The following is a 13,708-nucleotide window of genomic DNA, read 5'->3' on the forward strand; positions in this document are numbered from 1 at the left end:
ACGCTTTTGGAGCCAAAAATTTGACGAAGCATATCTCCTCAAATGTGAGGAGTTATGAGGCATGCAACATACCATTAGAATCAACAGGATGAGTAGCATCAAGTGATGATAGTATCATGATTAAAAAAGAATTTTCCTCTACATCCATATTCCTCAAAAAGTGCTTATAGGGCTTCCCCTTCCTCTATTCCAAGGCTTCTTGCCAGTGGAAGCTTCCAATTAATGAAAACTAGATGAATATTAAGATTGTTTAAGGATTAAAATTGGCATCAAAGAAAACACCATTCAACAATATCTCCCTTTGTCATTGATGGCAGCACACATACTCCCCCTACAATCATTGCTCCCCTGTCTCCATGATTCTCATTTTCTTTTCCTAATTTCTCTCCCACTTTGACATCAATGAAAAAGGATTACTCTCCTTGACGAAACATCTTCCTCTGAATTCCTACGACATATATTTCTTCCTTTGACTAGTTTTCTCCCCCTAACATGTTATGCATGTCATTGATTTCCATGACTGACTGTACCTGTCAATATAAATCAACAACAGTGAGTATTTTTGAAAATAATTAATCTTGAAGGATGAATTTTTCTACTTTGCAAGCTGATTAATATCTCAATGATGTTGACTACTGCTCTGAAGACTTCTTCACATCTGTCACATGTCAAACTGATGAAGGATAGATCTTCAACCATCACTACTTAGACTCCCCCTCTTCAACATTCACAGGACAAGGAGTCATCAAGTTGGATTCTTCGTACTAATGTATGAACTAGCTCTGCAACTATATCATCTTGTTCCTCAACACCTTCCATTATAGATTCATCATGACCTTCTAACTTTAGAACTACTGAGAGCATGGAAGTTGATATTTCTTTATTCACTTGATCTTCTTTCTTTTGTTTTCTTCTCCGGACCTTCTTGTGCCTAATTATAGAGTTATCTTGCATGGAAGATTCCATCATGTATCTACATTCTCAAGCTATATGACCATAATTATGGCAATTGTAACATTCAATGTCGAACCTAAATAATCAAGCCACTGACATATACTTTTTGTTGAAAATCCATTTTGAAATATGTCTTGCGATCCTACACACATCCTTCTACAGCTTTGATAATGTCCTTGATAATCATCCTCGACATATATTTTTCAATCCCTAGCCATATGCCTGAAGTTAGAACATGAGAGACAATAACCATTAAACATATTAAGGTACCTGGATGAGATGCCTTGTCATAACGACCTTCTATAGAAATTATTTCTTGGAGGATTTATAGTCCTTTGTTGATCCTTGTCCTTGATTACTTTGGTGTTACCTCTTGGACCAACATTACCTTTAACATTGTTTTGACCTTGATTTATCCTTTGAAGGATCTTGGTTTCAGACTTCTTGTCAATATTGCTTTGCAGGGGCTTGGAGCTTGTGCCTTTATTACATGGGGCTTCATCTTCTTCTTTCACCTTCATCCTCAAATGAGCAATGTCATCATCCAAAAATTTATCCTTCTACCATTTCTTGAGCTTGTCCATTTCAATTAGGGAAGTATCAAGTTCTCTTTTATTTTGAGAAATATCTTCCTGAAACCGAATTTTCAAGACTTTTCTTTTTTCTTCTACCTCCTCTACTTATAGTTTTAGAAGGGTGGCATCTTTTTTTGCTTTGTTAAAATATTGGATTTGTTCCTTTTTCCTTTCCCTTTCCTCTAATTTGATTTTCAATTATTTCACTTTCTTTTCAATTTCCTTCACTTGAAGTCTTAGAAGGGAAAATTCTTCTTCAAGTATTTGATTTCACTTCCTTGCTTTATTAAGATCACATAAGGCACTGCTCAATTCTCGCTCGATGTCAACTACTACTTCTTATTCTTCTTCATCTACTTCTTCTAAATCAAAATCATCATCATCATCATATTCATCTTGACCTACATGCTTCTTTGAGTAGAGATCACAGAGCTTCTTCCAAATACTTTTAGCTAATGAGCATTGATCTAGTTTTTTTTTGCATTGTACCTTCTATATTCATCAATAGATGTGTCTCTTGAAATAATACAGCATCAAACATCACTTACATGAGCTTTCAAATAGGCTTCCATTTTGTATTGCCATATTTCATATTTGGCTTTATCAAACTCAGGAGCTAGATAATCAACTTGCTTCTCTTCATTAGTTGTAATAGATTTGGAGACAACTCCAATATCAGAGACTTCCTTTCATTGTTAGGATGTGTGCTTCTTTGACTTTCCTATCTCTACAAATATGAGATGTTCCTTCCAACTGTTAAGTTGCAACTAAAGGAACCTACTCTGATTCTTATTGTTGGAAATGCTGAGAGGGGTGTCAATCAATATTTCACTTCAATTAGTTAATTTTAAGCTTCAAATTTTTGAATAACATTAGCATCAGATTATAACATAAATCACATCACATGAAAAGTTAACAACACTATTCAATAATGCATGACATCAAAGATAGTACACAAGATATTTTTAGGTGGAAACCCTTCTGGGATAAAAGCCACCAAACGCTTCTTAATATAGGCCTTTAAAGATTACATCAATAGAAAGCTCCAATTTCCAATATTCTCTAGCTACAATTGGAAGGAGGATCTTGTTAGAAGATAAAACAATGAAATACATAAAATATTGTGGAAACACAAATACAAAAACACATAAAACAAGAGAGACATAAATATTTGTGGTTTGCCTAATTTGGGTTACATCCACAGAGAAACAACTAGTCCTTCATTTTATCTTATCCAACAAAATGAAGAGACACAACATACAACAAATCCATTGTAATTTCCTCTTTGCTCTCACATAGTCTTCTCTCTCTTTCTCGCTAAGAATAATAATACACAAACCCAATAAAATTCCCTCATATAAAACTAGGGTTTCCTTCTGGGGAAAAATACCCTAAATTAACATAACTTCTATCGTCAAATCATCTGCTTAATGAATGGCCCAGATTGAACACAAAATTACAATATTTTACAACACAATTTTTCTTCTACTTTTAGCTTCAAGGAACTTCCCCGGAACCCTAGCCAGGGGGGCTCATAAAAGTCTTCATCACCCCCCTGATAGCGATTAAATGGGCGAAATTGTTGCCTTGTTAGGAACAAAGATCCAATGCGGTTGAAACAAAAAAACTATGAACAATCAGGAAGATAATCAAGCTGCACACCCAACAACTCCAACCCCCTGATTTATCATCTCCAACTAAAAGGATGCTCCAACTTTCCCTAGCACCACCATGTTTCCCTAAAGTGTTATTGGGCTCCAGCTTGAATGATACTCCAATCTCTTGTCTTACACCACCCTACCACCGTCAAATTCACCACAAATGACAACGTTTCACAATTTTCAGACTCGATCAACTTATGCTCAACATGAATAACATCAAGAACAATCTATTGATTTTTTTGATTTGCAATACTTTCACACGATCATCAGCAACAACACCACCTCTTTCTTAGTAGTATAAAATTTGTCAAATCCAATGTCACAATCAAATATGCTTTTTCTCAACATCAATAACAAACCTCACTTAGAAAATGTAGTAATAGCCAACACTCTCTGCTCAACATACCTCAACAATTATGTCTTCCCAACAATATTCTCTGTTATTCAATGACATTGAGTTGTCAAACCCTAATAATAATATGCATACATCAATATTCTCTCATAAACTCTTATCCTTTAATCTATCAATAGAGGAATCCACTGATGATATCTCTTAACTGACTTCAGATGTGCCAAGTTAAGATGTTGAATTGCTACTTTAGAACATAAATTTAAAGATAACAAGTTTTCCATCAAGGAATACCCTGAGCCTGCTTCAGAACTTTTGAGATAGTACAAGAACCAAATAAGCCTCTTTGTCATCACAACTTATTTATCAATCTTTGCTACTGGACAAGCTCACTGTGTTTATATTAATCCATATGAACTCCTTTTGTAATATGTAAAAGTTGTATCACTTAGGAAATATGCCATTAATTTTCAAATGTTTAGTCTTGAAGTTTCCCTTGTTCTATCCTTTAATAATATTGAGAATACAAATTAAAACTCAACTATTATTATGGTTTTGACCAAGTCTAAATGTATCTTGAGGTCTTCTTTATTTTATGCTCAAGGAAGAATCGTGATCTTGTTATTGCCTCAAAACTCAATTGCAACTATGACTTTGAATAGTCTTCCAAAAGATCAATATCATGCTACAGGGATGCTCTCCGACCAGCCTCCAAATAGCTCAAGTATAGACTCAACAACCGTAAATATTAATCTCTTATTGTACTGATTAAATAGCCTTACTTCAAACCATGCATTTGTACTCTTAGAGAGCACAAATTCATTACTTCTCAAATCTTTAGACTAGTGTGAATGGTCCATAGATGGATTGCCCATATTCTATGTGAACTAGGTCACAAATATTCTGCAAATGATGGTTGAGAATTGCCTTAGAAGGATGCCTGAACTTTCCCAAACAATAATAGCATAGAACTCAGATAATATTGTTGAGATTAGTGAATGTAAACACTAATCTGTAAACTACCATGGATATTCCACTGGATAGTTCATTGCAACAGATTTGATAATAATATATTAAAATACTGTATTTTTACACTATTGCAGTTTTATTAAAATTATAGATCTGTAGATTTTACTATAATTAGTGCATGCATGTGAATGAAAATTATCCAGAAAAGTAGAAAACGATAAAATAAGCTAACACACACATAAGACCCAATATATGCCCTCTGGGAAACCCTTTAAGGAGAAAACCTAGATGGAAGATGAGGCCGCTTCACTCTTTTTCTCTGTCTGGAAATATCGATGCACATATAAAGAAGTAATGCATGTGGCTCGTGGGATGCTACCGTTCATAGATCATATCTATTTCCTCTACCTCCTATATCTTTTGGTTATGTTTTCTCATCTATGGAACAAACTGATCTCAAAAGAATGGAATTCCTCTTCCTCCTAGTGGCCCGGTTATAACACAACTTGATAGACTACTAGTGGTTAAGTTTGACTACATCAACTCTTAACTAGAGTTAAAAAAATAGACCCTTCTAGAGTATTTTACAACACAACACATGGCTAGCTGATTTTCCATGAATAATGGGGGCTAACGTGGCATCCTCCCGAACTATAGGTGTGAAAACAAGAAGTTCAACTTCTCAGTGGAATAACTTTTGCATACAGACTTCAATTGACAGGCTTCTTGTGCCATTGGAAAGGTTTATGTGTGTAGAATAACATGAAACGGTGCTATGTAAAAGAGGAAAAGTTTTACCCCCAAAACATGTCGTTTGATGCCTCAAAACGCACCTGGAAGGTTTCATACCTTATTTGACCAAATTGGGTCCTACCGGTAAAAACGGTCCGGTGAGCTGATTCTCCACTTTTTCCACTCCAAATGCATCAAGAAGGATGAAAAACAATATAATGATATAATTCGGATCAAACACAAAGATCTATGCTTGGGAAATGAATTTAGGCCTCATGGATCTGCCTAAAATGTGCTTAGCATTTGTGCGAATATGCCTCAAAATATTGTAACAAATGCCTCAGCGCATAATTCAATTATCCTGAAAATGTGATTTGAATTAATGTAAATCTGAATTAGGTTTGAAGGAAGGAATGAAACACATTCTAAAACATGCCAATATTAATCAGACTTCAAATCTATGGAACACCTAGAACCTGCTCGAAATAGGGATCACAAAGGAGTTACTCAAATGATTTCAAATCATTCATAAACATGACACAGAGTATACCTTCAACCAACAAAAGAATACCACTAGAAATACTTTAGAGAATTTATGCAATTTGGAGCCAAACAACGCTTTGAAAATATTAGATGGACTAATGAGCGATGTAGTCAAGACTTTATGTAAATAATAGCCTCAATTAGGTATATATATATCAACAAGAATTTCCTTGAAACCTGACAACAATTAGCCCTAGATACAGCAAAAAAAAAACTTCAGGAATATTAGATCTGTCCACAGAGATGCTTCCCAAAGAGATCCAAGGTTAAGCCTGAACTCAACATGTGTGAACGGATGCGAAAAATGATCATAACTAGTCTTGGAAATGATACAAAATAACACATGCAGACACAAATTAGGGCACAAATATTCCTTCAAATTATGGTGTGTTCAGTCACAGAGGAAACCTAAAGCAATATGCCTTTATAAGCCATTGATTAGGACCAATTTCTCCACCGAAATCAGAATCTAAATAGGTTACATAAGGGGCAAGTCTGGCATAGATGGAGAGCCTCGGGAATCACAAAATTTTCATAATGAAGCTGCTTACTTTAGAGAGCTGAAACAATCCCCCAGATCAAGCTGAGAGATATCTACGAGAGAAAACTCCAATTAAACAAAATTTCATCCAAAAACACAGTCCTGAAAGAGGCCAAAATGCCTTAGAGAAGGCCAAGAAAGCCTTAATAAAAATTCATAACCAAGAACCATAAAATTAAACCTCATAAAATTCCTCCAAGCATGACCTTCTTCTTTAGATTTTCGTGACTATTCTAGGCCACAGAACAACAAAGATACCCCATATTGTTTCTTGAGATCAATTGATCAAAGGAGGAAAAATGATCCCTATTTATATGGGTCGAAGAGGCTTCTAGAGGGGGTTAAGACAACCTGACAGTTGGATGGATTCGAACTTGCAAAATTTGAATTTAAAATTCAATTTGAAATTTCCTTTGGAGCCAAAATTCAATTTTCCTAGTGTAACACCCTCCTCCGACATTTGCCCAAGTAATCAGCCAATCGGGGTAAACATGTGACGAGAGGCTACTATGGTATGATTCAACCTCCTATGTAACCTTAAGGAAGTGGAATCGACGAAAACACATCAAATATACCTTCCACATCAACAAAAACACTCCCAGGAGCCATCCCAACCACTCAAGTGTCATGCCCCTAGGTCCCACTAGGCTTTTAAGCTATTAAACCTCTGGACACTTCCATGCTATAGGCATTCCAGCATCCATAGATCTTTGGACACTCCCACAAGCCTGCATGCCTGCGTCTAGGGGCTATTTCTAGCATACATGTGCCAGAGTTTGTGGGATTTAAGGCGCTTTTCAAGCCTAGAATTTCGGTGACTACCCAGAACTTGTTGTAACGTTTGGAATCCATTAAACACATGATGACAAGACTAATAAACCAAAAACTAACTTCGGATTAAGCCTAACCATCCCCAACCGGGACTTACATTCTGTCAAACACTTGGCATCAATGCAATCTACAGGTCTAGGATACAAGACAGAGCATGAATGACTGAAAAATCTTATGAGACATGAAAAGAAGGATCACCACCTTCTCCCTTGAACTATTATGACATCAATTAAGTCTTGCATCCATTAATTTAACAATTATAAGAAAATACATGAAATAACCATGACATGAACCAGTCAATTAACGATGCTTATAACCAACATAAAACCATGAAAATAACAGTGGGATAACAACCATTAAATCCACACATAAATAAGTACAAAAGAAAGAGAACTTAGCTTTTATTAGACATAGTAAAATCTAACCAAGTTTAGGACTTCCACGTACCACCCGACCGTAGACATGGCTAAACGAAATATTTCTTTCAGTCAGTCACCTCCGTGCCATATTCCAATCATGAATGTGGGATCTCATAAAGCACATCAATCAAAAACCATCCAGGGCTTACAGAGGCCAACCACCTCAACCCATCAAACAGTGATTCCACCTCACGGTCGAACATCAAAAGAACCGTCATCAGATTGGTCTCTACCCAAGCCTTCTAGGGCTCTAGAGTGTTTTTTCCAACCCAACTTCCAGGATAGTAACTCAACCCATAGCTGCTTCTGGGCTCTATAAAATTTGTCCAACCAAGGCTCTAGGACTAGTAACTCAACCCATAACTTATACAGGGCTCCAAAGCATTTGTCCAACCAAGGCTCCAGGACTAGTAACTCAACCCACCGAGGGCTCCAGAGTGTTTGTCCAACCAAACCTCCAGGACTAGTAACTCAACCCAAGTTGTACAGGACTTCCAGAGATTTTTTCCAAGTAAGGCTTTAGGACTAATAACTCAACCCAAGTCGTTGTAGGGCTTACAGAGCGTTTGTCCAACCAATAAACCACATGCATGTGTTACAGATGCCAAAACTAGTGATGAAAATATAGATGTAACTCAGTACCTACAAGAAAAACCCGTTGTAGTTGTTGACCCCGATGTCCTTTTGCGCTTTCCTTCTTTTCCTCTGCCTTCTTGCTCAAAAAATCCAAGTATGCTACACTCTCTAAGAGTGCTCCAAGAAAACTCTAAGTATCCAAGAGTATGAGAGAGTGAATATAAGAGAGCTCCACCAAAACTGAAATGACCAAGCTTTCCCATTGATCCTCATAAACCTCTTTATCAATGAGGCCTCTATTTTCTTCATTTTCCATTATTTTCCTTCATTTTCCTCCTCACATTTAACACATGACCTTTCACCTCCCTTTTCTCCTAATTTCCAATATTTTCATAAATAAAATGCTAATAAATGTCTCATGCATTTCCAAAGCCTTTTCCATTGCTTTTTCCAATTTCCTTAGCCACAATAAACTGAATGAACACCCACTAGGATGTTTTCCCCACAATTCAACTTGGCATACATGTCCCATGACGTTGGTCTTATATATTTTTTACATGGATTTTTAGCCAAGGCTGTTACACCTAAGAGGCTGACTTGATTCCAAATTTAAATAATTGTATGCCCTTGACAATGGCTTCTTTAGTACAAGAATTTTTTTTAACCATATTTTCTTTTGTAAGCAAACTTGATTAGGATATGCCCATAAATAATTTTAGATCAAAAATTGCCACCAATTAATAGGTTGCTTGTAGAATCTTTTTGGGGCTTTTGACCACACTTTTGGGGCTCAAACTTTAAAGAAACATATATCCACATACCATTAGAATCAACAAGACGAGGAGCATCAAATGATGATGCTCTCGTGATCAAAATCATTATCATCTAGATCCATATTCCTCAACAAGTGCTTCTAGGGCTTCCCCTTCCTCTCTTCAAGGTCTCTTGTCATTTGAAGCTTCCAATCAATGCAAATTAGACGAATATTAAAAGCGTTAAAGACCCAACATTGACATCAATGACAACAATATTTAGTAAAACTTTTAAGACAATTTTACAAAGAATATAGAAGGTTTCAATATAATATCATAGTCCATAAAAACTCACAAAATAATTTTTTTTATTATAGATAACTTACATTGAGACGTCAAAAATAACTAAAACATGTAAATAGTTGACCATAAATCCAAATATTTTAGTAAAAAAATTACCCGTATTATTTTAAAAAAATCATTTAATCTATATTTATAGATTAATTTTATATAATATTAGACATTTTATCCATACGAATTAATAATAATAAAATTTTAAAACTGCTCTAAAAAATAAATAAAATAAATGTAACCGAAAATAAATAATTAAAAAAATAAAAAATAAAAAACAAATCCTTTCAAGACGACTCTTGGCTATTCCCATTCACACGATAAATAAACTATTTTTTTAAAATAACAATTTAGGCTCAAGATATAAAATTCGACCATCAACGTTCTCGAGGTTACGGCCGTGATATCAGATGCCAGCTCTCCCAATGGTCGGCCTCTCACAAAGTGCCTCTAAGCATCTACTATAAGTTTCACTGTTCCATTCACACCATTCATACAATCTTCCCCCGAGCGGAGATTTCAGTCCAATATTTCAGAAACCCAAGATATTTCAGTCCAATATTTCTTAACCTTGGGTTTCTGCGAAGTCTAACGGTTTAATGGCCATGGATACCGGGAGAGACAAGGGAGACAATCGACCCAGCAGCAATGTTAGAGAATATCAAGACTCTGAAAGGAGAGAACCTAGAAGAAATATGGCCAGAAATGCACGCAGTGAATGGGTTCCCAAAAGTTCTTCGCATTCAACGAGAAATCCCAATCGTAATTTTAATCCCGGCCCCAAATCCGACAGCGACAGAAATCCCGGTCTGATTTTCGATGCCAATCCCAACCCCAACCCCAACAGCAACAGAAATTCCGATTCGAGTTCCAATGGCAATCGTAACCCCAATCAACGCTTTAGGGCTGAAAGCAATAGAGGTCGAGGTCGAGGTCATTATGGATTCGGAGCCGGTTCAGCTTCCAGTGATGTTATGCCATCACAAAATGGGCAAAATCAACAGTATGGAGCAATGAGAGGGCGAGGAAGGGGGAATTTTCAGAGAAATAATTACAGCAGAGGCTACTACAATGGGAGGAATCAGAGATCCTATCCTCATCAGAATTACGCTGCAAATGAGGGCACAATTCGGCCAGGGAATGTCAATGGGGTATGCAGCCTGGGACAGAGCACTACAAATGAGGACTTTAGTGGACAGAGTTCTGCAAATGAGGGATTCATTGGTCAATCCAATCATGGAAATCACCCACCCACAGAAACTAAACATTCTCTGAAGCAGATGGATTTGAGGGATGCGAGGAGGAAATTAAACGGCAGCGACAGAACTGATGTGCCTCAGCTGGTGCAGGAAATTGAAGGGAAGCTTAGTAAAGGACTGGTAGAATGTATGATATGCTGTGAAAGGGTTGGACCACCGGCACCAATATGGTCATGCGGCACATGCTATGCTATTTTTCATCTTCACTGTATAAGGAAGTGGGCAGATTCGTCTGCTGTTCAGGGGGTTTCGTCCTGGAGATGCCCAGGTTGTCGATCTGTGCAGAATTTGTCCGGGGAGGAAATTCATTATTATTGTTTTTGTGGAAAGGTGCGAGACCCAGAAGTAGAATTTTATATCACTCCACATTCATGTGGAGGACCATGCGGGAAGCCACTTGCCAAAGGGAACGAGACACTAGAGGCTCCATGCCCACATAAATGTACTCTTCAATGCCATCCAGGTCCATGCCCAACTTGCACAGCAATGACCCTCCCTCGGCCCTGCCCATGTGGTAAAACGATGATGACAAGGAGATGCAACGATCAGAATTCTATTGAATCATTATGTGGAAAGCAGTGCGAGAAGTCTCTCGAATGTGGACGCCATTACTGTGAGAATATCTGCCATGAAGGTCCTTGTGATCCTTGCAAGTTTGTGATTAATGATGCTTCATGCTTTTGTGGGAAAAAACAGGAGAAGATAATCTGTGGAGATGTGGAGATCAAGGGCGAAGTAGATTGGAAAAATGGTGTGTTTCAATGTGAGAATGTGTGTATGAAGATGCTCTCATGTCAGAATCACAAGTGTAGCCAGATATGTCATCCAGGAGAGTGTGGAGAATGTGAAATGTTACCTGAGAAGATTAAGTCTTGACCATGTGGTAAAACTCTGCTAGAAAATAACCAGAGGAAGAGCTGCATTGATCCTGTGCCAACCTGCTCAGAGACATGTGAAAAGGCTCTTCCTTGTGGGAAACATTTGTGTCAAAATACTTGTCACCATGGGGAATGTCCTCCTTGTTATGTTTTTGTTGATCAGATATGCCGATGTGGGTCATCATCTCGGACAGTCCCTTGCTGGATGACCATAGACGAGAATGAGAGCAGAATTCAGATGTGAAAAACTATGTGGGCAAAAGAAAAACTGTAATAAACACAGATGCAGTGTAAAATGCTGCCCTCAGGTAAATCGAGAGCAAGGGGGTAACTCTCGTGCAGCTGATTCGAATCCACATTTATGTAGTGAGACCTGTGGGAAAAAGTTGCAATGTGGGCAGCATTTATGCGAGGAGCTTTGCCACACTGGGCTTTGCCCACCCTGCCTTCTAACCATTTTCGATGATCTCTCTTGTGCATGTGGGAGGACAACAATTTCTCCTCAACGTTGTGGAACACCCAATCCTCAATGCCCCTATCCCTGCTCAGTTCCTCAGCCATGTGGTCATCCGGCTACGCACAATTGCCATCCTGGAGACTGCCCTCCTTGCAGTGTGCTTGTTTCTAAATGGTGTGTGGGAAATCATGTCGTGAAGAATGTCCCATGTGGTTCTCAGGATATTTTGTGCAACAGGCCTTGTGGTAAAACAAGGCAATGTGGAATCCATACCTGTACTAGGACTTGCCATTTACCTCCTTGTGACTCACTCTCATCATCATCATCTGTTAGAATGTCATGTGGGCAAATTTGTGGAGCTGCTAGGAGAGATTGCCAACACACTTGCACAGCTCCATGTCACCCATCTACTCCATGCCCTGATACCAGATGCAAATCTCCAGTACAAATAACATGTTCCTGTGGTCGATTAACAGCAGAGGTCCCATGTGATGCTGGAGGCAGCAATATGAAAGCTGATCCAGTTTTTGAAGCCTTTCTCTACAAACTACCTGCTCCTCTTCAACCGCTGCAGTCAAATTCTAATAGAGTGCCTATTGGGCAAAGACAGCTTGTTTGTAATGATGAGTGTGCCAAATTGAAGAAGAAATATGCCTTTGGCCTTTGCACAACAAAGGCTGGTCTGTCATTGGTGAATTCACAGATTTCAGATTTGATAACCAGAGAGCCAGAATGGGTCTCAGATGTTGAAGAAAGGTTTAGATTCTTGGAACTGTCGGAATAGCTAGAGCATTTGTCTCCAAAGGAGGGCAGTATGCAAAGGATATCTAACTAACATTGAGACAATTTTATGGTACTTAGCAGCAAATACACCAAGCATGCAATGTTACAACTAGCATGCAAGGGACAGCTATCATGCAACAACAAGCATGCTAAGAACAACAAGCAAGCAAGGTACATCCAACACATAGGTGAGGATGGCAACATGGTGTAGTAATGGCACATAATGCAGTACAGTGATGGTTACAGTCATGATTAATGAAGTGTGATGAAATGTAGCATAGTGATAATGGGTGCACCATGATGCAACGTGGTGAGGTGCAGCGTGATGACGAAATGCAACACAACGATAGGTGAAGGAGTCACCTTGGATAATTAGTTGAAGTAGCATGTCTTCAACTAATCTCATGTATCATATTTTTAGAGATGATCTATGCTCTTATCTAGATAAGTCAAAGTATTGATTTCTATTGTAAACGTGTTATCTCTCTCTCTCTCTCTCTCTCTCTGCTGAACTATTGAAGAACATATAAGAAGAATTAATCAAGGGTTTCCCCACATTGGGGTTTGTCCCTTGCTAGCACCACATCTTGTTTCCTCTTGTCTTGGCTTGTTTTCTGCGATTTATATTTATGTTCTATCTACATTTTACTTTAATGCTGATATGATTGCTAATTTGGAAAAGATATTGAGCTAACTATGAAAATTGAAATAAATTTCTCTAGCATAGAACATACCTAAAATTAACAAGCCTCAATTAAGTCAAAAAAAATTATCAACAAGAGTTTCCTTGAAACATAGTCAAAATTAGCCCTAGATTTGGCAAAAAAAAACGTTTGGAATACTAGATTCATCCAGAGAGATGCTTCCCAAAGAGAGACAAGGCTAAGCCTTAACTCAAAATGTGAGAACATATGCAACAAAGGATCACAACTAGTCTTGGAGATTATACGAAATAACACATACAGGCATGGATCTATCTTTAGAAGATTGTGTGTTCATTCATAGAGGAAACCCAAATCAATTTGATCGGGACCAATTCCCCCACTGAAATCATACTATGAATAGGTTACAGGAGGGC

At 37.8% G+C, this 13,708-nt stretch overlaps 1 pseudogene; it reads left to right on the plus strand.

The window, feature by feature from the left end:
* Positions 1-9,884: 9,884 nt before the first annotated feature.
* LOC149214888 (NF-X1-type zinc finger protein NFXL1 pseudogene) lies at positions 9,885-12,631 on the plus strand (annotated as a pseudogene).
* Positions 12,632-13,708: the final 1,077 nt, after the last annotated feature.

The sequence above is a fragment of the Pinus tabuliformis genome, chromosome 1_1 (assembly GCF_031772625.1).
Source record: "Pinus tabuliformis cultivar Carrire ecotype Pingquan chromosome 1_1, CPIR1, whole genome shotgun sequence".
NCBI lineage: Eukaryota > Viridiplantae > Streptophyta > Pinopsida > Pinales > Pinaceae > Pinus > Pinus tabuliformis.